At 44.8% G+C, this 10,568-nt stretch overlaps 1 protein-coding gene across 6 annotated transcripts in view; it reads left to right on the top strand.

Annotated features, from left to right (window-relative positions):
- Positions 1-2,168: 2,168 nt before the first annotated feature.
- Positions 2,169-10,568, top strand: part of CYRIA (CYFIP related Rac1 interactor A) — a 57,907-nt gene continuing 49,507 nt past the window's right edge. For 2 of the 6 annotated variants that reach the window (XM_040598337.1, XM_040598334.1), the window contains exon 1: positions 2,169-2,320. The gene's annotated coding sequence lies outside the window, so the exon portion shown is untranslated. The remainder of the gene's footprint in view (positions 2,321-10,568) is intronic. The other 4 variants (XM_040598336.1, XM_040598341.1, XM_040598335.1 and 1 more) reach the window with 3 other exon arrangements.

The following is a 10,568-nucleotide window of genomic DNA, read 5'->3' as shown; positions in this document are numbered from 1 at the left end:
GGCTTTATGGGGAGATTAGACACCTAATTTATGTCTAAAAACATGCAGGTGTCTGTACACCTAAATTTAGAGGCACAGTTCACCTGTGTAAATGCAAGCATATCCTTTAATCTGGGAAAGTACTGGGATGGGGCTGGTAGAAATGTGACAGAACTTTATGGGAATTTTGCACCTCTTCAAAGCAAAAACTGGGTGCTATATGAGATTCCTCACAGAATCCAAGTGATGAGAGATGACTTTATTGAGCAATCTGAACCCTACTGATGTGCCTCAAACTGAATTTGTATCTGCCCAGCACTGGGACAACAGCTTCACACAGACAGTTACTGTGGCTTGGCTAATATGCAAGTAGCCGGTTAAACAATTATTTCCTGGTCTCTAACGTCATTGTCCAAAGCTGAGAATCTGAAATCTATCACTCGCCTGCCATTCCCCCTACAGGCTGTTCAACTTCACTCTTACAGCAGTATGTGATGCTAAAGCTATGTAGATGCTCTGTAGTTCATTTCATCAATACATAACAGTCCCTTTGTTTTGGCAGCAAAAAAAGTTGGACTTTTCTAACTCTTAAATACTATGCATATCCAGAATCAAAATATTCTTCTGGCTAAGTCCCCGACGCATTCATTGCAGACAGTCTGAGAGCATACATAACATGCACTAATAGAGACAGAATACTTCCAAATGATGGGTGACAGCTGCCTCTTTTTTTGTAAAAGCATCCACTTGAAGACATGTCCGTTATACAGCAGTCAGAAGGCATGTCCCAGAAAAATAAATAAAAGGGGACATTAAGCCGCTAGCTGGGAACCTGAGGTTCAGTTCTCTTTCCTGGTTCAAGTTTTCCATGTGACTGTTCTTCCTGCTTGAAAGTGAAGCAACCCTATTTACTTCTTTTAAAAGGTACTTGGAGACTCATGGATAAAAAATGCAAGCCAGCAGCTTGGTTCTAGTAAGCTGGGTGCTGCAAGGGTAGCTATATAAAACATGTGCTACAGCAACAGACACCAAGCCTTTTAATAGACTAAGTATGTCACTTGAATTATTTTCTAACTAGAAAATTTGGAATTTTCAGACCAAAGAAGAACAATTCAAGGACATCTGGATACAGCCTGGGTAAAGGCAAGAAGTTAAAGCGTGTAAGCGATGCTGCTGTGGGACACGTGCTCAGCGGCCGCGTCGGGCCAGAGGGTCAAGTCAGCAGCGTACCCTATGCACTTGCAGCTCTATCAAACCACTCGGCTTCACAGTGCTTCAAAACCTGCCGTATTCATGAGAATCACACCTCTGGGTGTGCACAGGCCCTTTCTGCCACGCATCTGCCCCCAGCAGACCACTGCTGCAAACTCTCAGGTTCACTGGCACGGTGCTGTAATGGCTTTGTGGTCAGCATCACGGCTTCTCACATTTAAAGAGCTCGGCAAGCAAAACTCCGGTATGAATAAATAACCAGATATTTCCATGCGGTACTTCCAATATTGTTCCTTGTAGGTTGTTGGGTTTTTTCCCTTCCCCCCACCCACCCCCTTCTTTCTGTCTTCCTGTAAATGACTCACAGCCCGGCTTTTGGGGAAGGGGGAAACCAAGCGCTTCGTAGCGCTCTTGCAACTTTAACCTTACTTAACCCTCGCAGCAGCAAGAGGAAGTACCAAGTATTTTCACGAGCCGTGAAGGGGCTCAGATCTGCTTTTGACGTCTGGAGGAAGTGCTGCCTGCTGCAAAGCCAGAAACAGAAAACGCATCCGCAGCCCCGCTGAACGCCAGCGTTTGAACACACGCAGTCCCGGCCCCCCCTCCCCCGAAGAACACCAGCCCAGCGGCCGGGATCGGGGCCGGGATCGCGGCGGAACGGGGCGGACCTGGGTCGGTGACGAGCCCCCGGGCGCGGGGAGCAGCGCGGGCAGGAGCTGCGCGCTTTGGGGAGCCCGAGGGTCCCCGCCTGCGGGCTGCGCGGAGGCGGCGCACCCCGCTACCCTGCCGCCTCCTCTCCCCGCTTCCCTTGTTCGGAGCCGCACTGCTCCTGCCCCCCCCTCGTCACCGCCCCGCGATCCCCGCCCCCGCCCGCTCCTGCCCCCGCGGCCGTCGGAGGGCACCTCGCCCCCCCCGGCCCCAGCCCGCGGCGCCGGGGGGCGGGTCCGAGGGAGCCGCGCCCTCCGCCCGGGGCCGGCCGCCGGTAGGAGCCGCACGCAGCCACCGCGGGGCGGGCCCGAGTGTGGCGCTGGGCCGGGCCGGGCCGGGCCGCGCAGCGCAGCCGGCGGTGTCTGAGGCGCGGGGGATGGACGTGGGTCAGTGCAGCGGCGAGCGGCGACGGGCGGCTCAGGTAAGCGCGGGGCGGGGCGGGGTGGGGGGACGCGGGGCGAGGCCGGGTACCCTCCCGGGGGCTGTGCGGGGCCGGGCGGGCTGAGCCGCGTCTGCCGGTCGTGCCCACAGCGCCCCACGCACCGACCGCGCCGGCAGCGGGGCGGGGACGGGGCTCCGCAGCCCCTGGGCGTTCTGCAGCGGGAGGGCTCCCCTCTCCCCCGCGGTCTGCCCCGCCGCGCTGAGCCCTCGCAGCCGCCTTTGTGCCCGCTCCGTGATGCGGGCTCACCCCTCCCCGGGCGGCCCGGTGCCCCGCGGGGGCGGGCTGGCGGCGGGGCTGGCGGCGGGGCCGGCGCGGGCCGGCGGTGGCGGAGGGAGGCCGCGGGGCACAGCCAACTGTTGCCCGGGGAGGCGTCGGCCCCAGACCGGTGCCGGCTCCGGCAGCGCCGCGGCGGTGAGCGCCGGCAGGGCTCGCTTCGCCTCGGCTGCCGGCTGCCTTTGGAAGGGCAGCGGTTGCGGTGCGGGCCCCGGTGGATCTCCCCCGGCTGGCCTTGCCCCAGCCCGGGGGGACGCTGCCCCCGGGCACAGGCCCTGCCCGCTGGGAACCACCGGGTCGTGGTTGCTGGAGCCGCGGGGACCTGTCTCCGCCTGCAGCCGCGCCAGGGAAGCCTGGCTGAACTCTAGCACTGGCCGAGGAGGTCGGTCGAACACGTCCTGGGTGCCTTGCTGGAGAAGGTGCTCCGGTGCTGTAGTGGGGGGAGAGGGGGGGGATTAAGCTCACAACTTTGGTAATACCGAAAACTTTCCGTTCCAGCTGGTGGTCGTTGTTGGACACTGGGCGCTGTAAACGTGGTGCTTCCAGAGGGATGTACCTGGACACGAGATGAAAAACCCGATCTGTAATACTGCTTTCATCTCGTTCAAATCGCTGTCTGTGTTGGGGTGTGTTACAGTGAACAGACACCATGCTTTGCATCTATTTTTCCTATTATTTTTTCCCCGTAATTTAATTTCCAGACCGTTTAGCTTTAATTTTATTTATCTGGGGTTTGTTATGCTAAGGTCTCGGCAATGCATGATGCCACTGTGTAAAATCGAACGCTCCATAATCCACTGGCAACGCAGCAAGACTTTAACTTCCCATGCTTTCGGTGGTATTGCTGCTGACGTGCGAGGGTGGTGGTGCGGTTATGTTTCCAGGCTATTCCTGGTATTCTTTGGTTGCTATACAGCCCATCTTTGCACCCTCATTTTTGTTTACTGGCTCCTAAAGGCAGTGTATGTGTGTAAGGGAAAGGGTAAGTTCAAGGGGGGACAGGGATGGTTTTGCTTTGCTTCTCCTGTTGTCACCATCTGCAAGGTCAGAAAAAAATGGGAACAGCTTTGGCTCTAAACTCTTAGGTGGGGAAATCTGGAATGAAACGCTGTCGTGACATGAGGTTGCCTTGTGGGCAAAGAATTTAACATGCTCAGCACTGCTCTACAAAAATACCCCAACTCAGATTACACCAGGAAGAACCAAGCTCATACTTCCCTTTTCTCTGTTAACTTTTGTATTTTTACAACGTATAAGGAAGACTTATACATCAGCAATGTACTGTATTTTTTTTTAAGGAGTAAACTTTGTAATTTCTTGTGTCTGTCTCCTGTCTACTTGCCTGTAATACCCCTACCCCCCCACCCCCCACCCCAAATTAAAAACTAATGATAAAGCCTTACTATTCATGAATTCAGCTTTCCGAGGGTAGACTTTAAAAAAAAAAAAGTTTTACGGAAATGAAATTACAGATTATGGGAACAGCATGAAGGGTTTGACTTAAATTCATAAAAAGCATAAAGTAGTGACAAAGAATAAAATTCTTTGGCTTCAGTTCGAACCACTACAGTATAGTCTGTCTGTTCTTTAAGGTTTCACTTAAATGTAAACTATGGCAAGTGTAAGTGAGGTTCTCTGGGGGATTTATACACTTTCTTAATGACTGCCCAATATTTTATTGTATCGTGCTCTGTACTTTTTCACTACCCTTCTCTGCTGTTTTTGTAGCGACACTTTGTTTTTTCTGTGAACTTGTTCTTTATTAAAAACAGAAAATAAACAAACCACAAATGATTAAAAAGACAATGTATGCTAGTAATTAGAATAAAAAATACTTGGTTAATTTACAAAGGAAAAATGGTGATCATCTTGGATACTACTGCATAGTTACTGTCAGCAGATGTCATTTCGCCATAATAGCGAGTCTATTAGTGAATTTTACAGTGCAGGGAAGATAATTCATTGTTAGTGTGCTTCGCTTGTCTTCATGACATCATTTTTTGACAGTGTTTTGTCAGGCTGAAATATCTTGTCCTCAGCAATATGGTCGTCTCACAAAGACGTTGAATATTTGCATGTGCAGTATGTTGCAGATTTCCAAATGTTATGTGTTATACAAAACGAGAGCTTAAAATGTGTGTCAAAAATTCAAGATTATATTTAGACAATTAACAGTTCCCATACTTTTAACAGAAATCATATTTTATAGGTGTACAGATACTATAAGACCACTTTAATTGATCATATTTATATGTATTTCCAAATATCCTTTTTAATTAGAGTTTTTAGAGAAACTATAAAAGACTTCTGTAGAATCACTGGCATTCTTTAGCACTAGATGCATAATGCATGCAGTAGCACATGAACTTATCATTCAGTTCACATTTTATACAAAACAGAAAAATACTATTCTACATCCAAAACCTGTGTGCAATCCAGACATCATTAGGTTTCCTATTAAATCCCTGAATACAAACTGAGTTATGTCAATGTGACCTATAACGTCAGTGGCCAGCGGAATATGCATACAAATAATATATGTTGGTTTGAAGGAAACCTCTTAGTGTTTCATCTATACTGAATTTAATATGTATTTGGAACTGTTTCAATATTATCAATCATTCTTCTAGCATTCTTTCTACTAATGTTATCTAGAAATGCAAAACAGTAACATTAAATCAGAGAAAACAGTTTGAGAGGCATGAATTAAAATATTTAATGTATGGTGCAGCTTGGGAGTTGCAGAAAACACAGTCATAAATTTGAATTTTGTTGTTTAAATTAAAATTGTAATAGAAGCTGCTATGCACTCATGTGTGAATGATGATGAGAGTGATGTGAATGATGTGAAATGCACAGGTTCTATTATTGTGAAGCTCTGAATTTACCATTCTGCTATTTTCACAGAATTCCAATTCACACTTGCAATTGAAATGAAAGTGTGTCTTATTTTCTGTATTTATATACTTCTTGGTACAAGTTCTTGATTTAAACTGGTAGCAGTAGTCGCTTCTACACAAAAAATAACAGTAACAGATACAGGACAAATACCTTTTAGGACAGATGTGACCCACTGCACCACTGACACACAGGCGCTTGAAGATATTGTGGATTTTAAAGGCTTAGAAGTAATCTCCTGGTTGGTATCTTCTTGTTGACATTAGGTTAAATATCACTCAGTCTTACCTTAATTGAGGAGTGGTTACTTTTGCATGTTAATGGCTGAAATATTCTTGTCTAGTTTGTGAACATGTCAACAGACTAGAAAACCACTACTCTATGGACTTCTTTGTGCATTTTATTCTTTTTTTTCGTGTCCGTGATAATGCTTCTGTAGGGCTGTTTGGAGTGGCAATGGACAGGTTGACTTTTAACATCATGGTTGGATGACCAGCAGTGCAAAAGGTGAAGCTAATGCATAAGTCTGAAGCTTATTTATGAGTAAATCTGTGTAATGAATTTGTGAAGTTCGTAAAATGTGCAAAAAAAAAGTTTATTTTGAAGGTTCCAGTAGCAGCGCAAACTGTGGCGTTAGTGTGCCTGTCACAGATGCTGGTCTAGTTTGGTTAAAGTCTTAAGTTAATAAACGTGATTCATGAACGTATGTCTCTCAGACCTGTCAAAGAGCATTGCTGTGGCATTGGAAATGTCATGTCTAGATTATGGCATGGAGCATACTGGGATCTTGAGTTTGGTCCCGTGTTTGTGGTGAGCTCTGGATGACTGAGTCCTATCTAGGCATTGGAGTTCGTGCAATTTAATAACGCTATGGAGGTGGTTCAGTGTTTTTAAGGGGGTATGGAGACTTACACTGACATTTTAGATAAAAGCCATTCTGTACTCTCCTATATCTCTCTGATAAACATAGGTTTAACTTAATATTTAAGTAGTTGTTAGAAGCTTCTTTTATATATAATTTATGGGACTGGGGGGGGGGGAAACCTTCTCCCTGTTGTATTGCAGCCTGAATTCATAAATTATTTGAGTGGCCTATTTTACAATTAGATGCCTCAAAGCTAAGGTTGATGTTCTTAAAACTCATGTTTGAAAGCACACTGTTGTATTTTTTGCTGTGAAGAAAATTAGTTGCACAGAGCTTCATTTCTACATCCATCCGGAGCTGTTACCACCGTGACTGTTGTGGGGAATGGCATCTCTCTCCTGCCTAACTGCCTTTGGCACCCTGAGATGGGAATGTTCCCTCAGGATTTGAAAAGCTTGCTTTGCTCGGAAATAAGTAAGCGTAAGCTATTTTCTCAAACTTGAGGAAAAAGCATTTGCAATGATTTTTCTCTCTCCCTCTTCATATATTTGGTGGTGTATTAGTTACATCTCTTACTGAATCTTACTGAATCTCTTACTGCATGAAGTGTGAAGCTTGTTCCTCTGTCGTCTTCTCAGCCTGAAGCAACTTGAGCTCACATCTCTCTCTTCCCAGGAGAGTGCAACAAGCAGCTTGTCATAAACTGTCCTTTATTTCACCTGCAGCTGTGTTACTTTGAAAAAAAAAATTAATTAGGCTAGGGGGAGAGTGACTCCTGCCCTGTGATTAAGGCATTCAGGGCAGGGAAATCAGGATTTCTGTGGGTGTTTCATTCTTTCACCCAGTACGTATTTTCCCATTCCGTAGTTTCAGCAGGAATAATCTAGGGCAGACTGTAGTCAGTGGGTTAGGGCACTAGCCTGGCATGCCTTTCAACCTGGAAAGAGCCTGCCACCCACTTTTCCTTCCTCTGTGGTTGCTTTCCGGATGCTTTTAAATTGCTCGAAGGTGCTTGGGGGCATGCTTCTGCCTTCTCATCCAAAACTTCAGAATGGCTTGACTCCTTTCCTCATCAGCTTGTGAAAGGGATTACTTTGTGTCTTGCTCCTGGGGAGGCCTGAGGGTTTTCCAACCCTTTTTAATGACATGGGTACCTCTTGAGCTTATAGTAGGTGACTTTTAGGGTACAGCCTTCACAATTTTGTTTCCTGTTAAGTTAGATGGCTTCCTGCTTGCTATCCCAGTTATCTTAATTTCCATTATATACACGAGTTTATTGTAGCCGTGCTCAAAATTCTGTGAGTCCACTTTGTGCTTCTAGTCTCACGTGGACTAGTAAATCTAAGACAAGTGTAGATTTTGGGGGGATAAAGGCCGGAGTTTGGCAAGACTGAGGTTCCCTTCAGGAGAAAGTCTTCATTTTGGGGTTAGTGCACAACTTGGACAACTGAATCAAACCAGGTCCAACATAGGCATCTTGTCCTTGTTGAGATGCTTCACAACATCTACTGCATCAATGCTTGGCTAGCAGATGCAAGATGGTCAGAAGACCCATGTCATGCTTGGACTAGCACCTGCTGGGAAGGTGGGATATTTTAAGACAGCTCAACACTATTTGCCTCTGCAACTGAACTAGTAGTGCCCTAAGACTATTGCTGTTTAGGCTGAATGTGGTTAGACTGAGAAGTGGGAGGAAGAGGTTGTTTTCTTTGTTTCCCAAAGACATTTTAAAGAAAACGTGCTTTCTGTTTTATTTTCTTTATTGTAAGTGTATTTGATACCTAGCTTGATCATTACAATTTTCATTTTGCAGCTGCCTCAGATTAAGTCTGAAAGGTTAGCTTGAGTTAATAGCTTTCTGGGAAGAGGGGGAGAAAGTTCGTTTTCTGGTTTCTCTCATACATATTAACAGCAGTGTGGAGCTGTGGGGCAAAAATTCATTACTGTTGGTTGTTAGCTGGTATGGAAATGCTGAGTGATGGTGGCACTTACGGAGCTGAATTGGTTTTGAAGAAGGAAAATTCTCTCTGGTAACTGATCCATGTGATCCTGTCTCCAGTAAAATGATTCCAGAATTGTGTTTAAATAGCCTTTGAGAGATGTACAGTCGTACTTATTTGTTACAGATTATTTGCTGGTCCTAATTTTTCAGAGAGGGTTCCTTTAATGCTGTGGAAATTGGTTGAGGAAGGCAGTGATGAGGGGAAAAATTTATAGTATTCCTCAGAGTTGTTCAAACCTGTTTAGATTTTGGAAAGCTAGATTGTTAAATTTGTTATGTTTTATTTCCAGGAACAGTCTAATTTTGTCTTGGTTATACTTTCTCCCACCCACATATACGTGGTCTGACTCCTCGTACTGTATTGCTCTTTAATTGTGTTTTGCTTCAAGGATCATCTGTAAGACTGTTGGTGACTGACTGCTTTAGATAAAGATATCATGATGGTCTTTGGCATCTTTTTAGAAGCTTCTGGAAATTAGTCTGTAATCATCTCCCTAATAATTGATGGTGGCAGAGGAAATGGGAGCTGATATTATGTAATCGTTTTTCCTATGTTTTTATTATTAAAGCATAAATGCCCCATAGGACTGGAACACTTCCCTCACCCTCTCACAAGGCTGTGCTGCAGCAGAGCTCTGCAATACCAATTACTGCGGGGACGGTTTGCTGTTCCAAATGAGATCATGATGGGGATGCTGGAAAACGAGTCTCAGAATGTGTTTCATGCTGTGAATACTTGAGAGATTTTGTTAGAGCGTGATACTTAGGTCTACAGGACTTATGTTTTTAATTAGAGAGGGTGTTAAAAAATCCACTTAGAATTTTGTATCAACATCTCTTGTATTCAGGAGGAAAATAGAAAATATTTCTTGATCTTGAAGTATTCTGGGAATATGTTGCCTATAGAACTTACTGGTATTTCTGCAACAAGATGATGTTACTACTTTTACTTTTTTTTCCCTGAAGGACAGGGACAGAGCACACATATTAGAGGCCTTAAAGGTATAGATAATCTGCTTGTCCATTTTTATACTGTGAGACAAAAAATGATTGGGATCTGACTAATTGCGCTTTTGTTTTACTGAGATTTTGATTCATTATGGCACAGACAGTATCATGTTGTCCTTTACTGAACTAAAAGTAAATCCACCAAAAAAAATCCCCTTTTGTTCTGCTGCTGAGGAACACTGTGGGCTGCCAAATCCTGGCAGTCTGAGTCACCACAGTCGTAATAAAGTGTTTGTACTTTCGCGGTCGCTGTTATTCACTGTCTTCTAATTTATTCATAAGGCAAAGGGACACCTACAGATTAAAATACTACTTTTTAAAGAAATACATGTTTATATTTCTGTTTCTACATGTTTATACGGAAATAACATTTGTCAAAAGAGAATTAAATACGCTTTGGTAATACTTCAAAGCTTCCAAGGAACAAATGGCATCTTTAACAATAAGAAATATATCTATTTAACAGATTCCATTTTCTGTGTAAGAGCAATGGTAGACTTCAAAAATGGATGGGATTGTTCTGAACTCCTTACTGAATTCTGCTGTTTTGGCCATCTGATCTGACCTGATAATGATCTGATAATCAGGGCAGACTGTTTCCTTCCTTAAAAAAAAAAAACTGTTTTAAGGACAGAGACTCTGACCCTGAAAATGCTTATCTGTATTTTAACTCCTAATGTGTGGGCTATGACCCAGCAAGCAGCATAACTCTGTAATGGAATTCAGTTGTTTTCAGGATCACTCTGAAACAAAGCAGTCAAATATTAAGTTGCAATATTCAAACAAACTCAGAGTGACTGCACAGAAACAGCTGAGGGGAAGCAAGGTGGTTCTGAATCAATGATAGGTACCTGTAAGGCCACCAGGTACATTCCCTGACTCCACAGAAGACGTGTGCAGGTGTGCTGTGTGTGGCTCTGTGTACACAGTGATGGTCTGGCTGATGCACCCTCTTGCCTGTGCTTGGGCAGGAGGTGGGAGTTCTTACAGGTTCTTGATCCCATCAATGTGCATGGAGAGGAGATGGGTTTCCTTATAATTCCTTAATTCCTTAGCGATTCATGGGTAGGAGTCCTTATGATTTAGGCTTTTAACTCTTAATATCGTTATTGAGGCAGAAACAATGGTTTTTTTCTTTCTATTGATAAAAGAACAACAAGGCTTTTATTTCTTTTTTGCCT

This window comes from Falco naumanni, chromosome 6 (assembly GCF_017639655.2).
Source record: "Falco naumanni isolate bFalNau1 chromosome 6, bFalNau1.pat, whole genome shotgun sequence".
Lineage (NCBI taxonomy): Eukaryota > Metazoa > Chordata > Aves > Falconiformes > Falconidae > Falco > Falco naumanni.
This window is presented reverse-complemented; position numbering and strand designations above follow the sequence as displayed.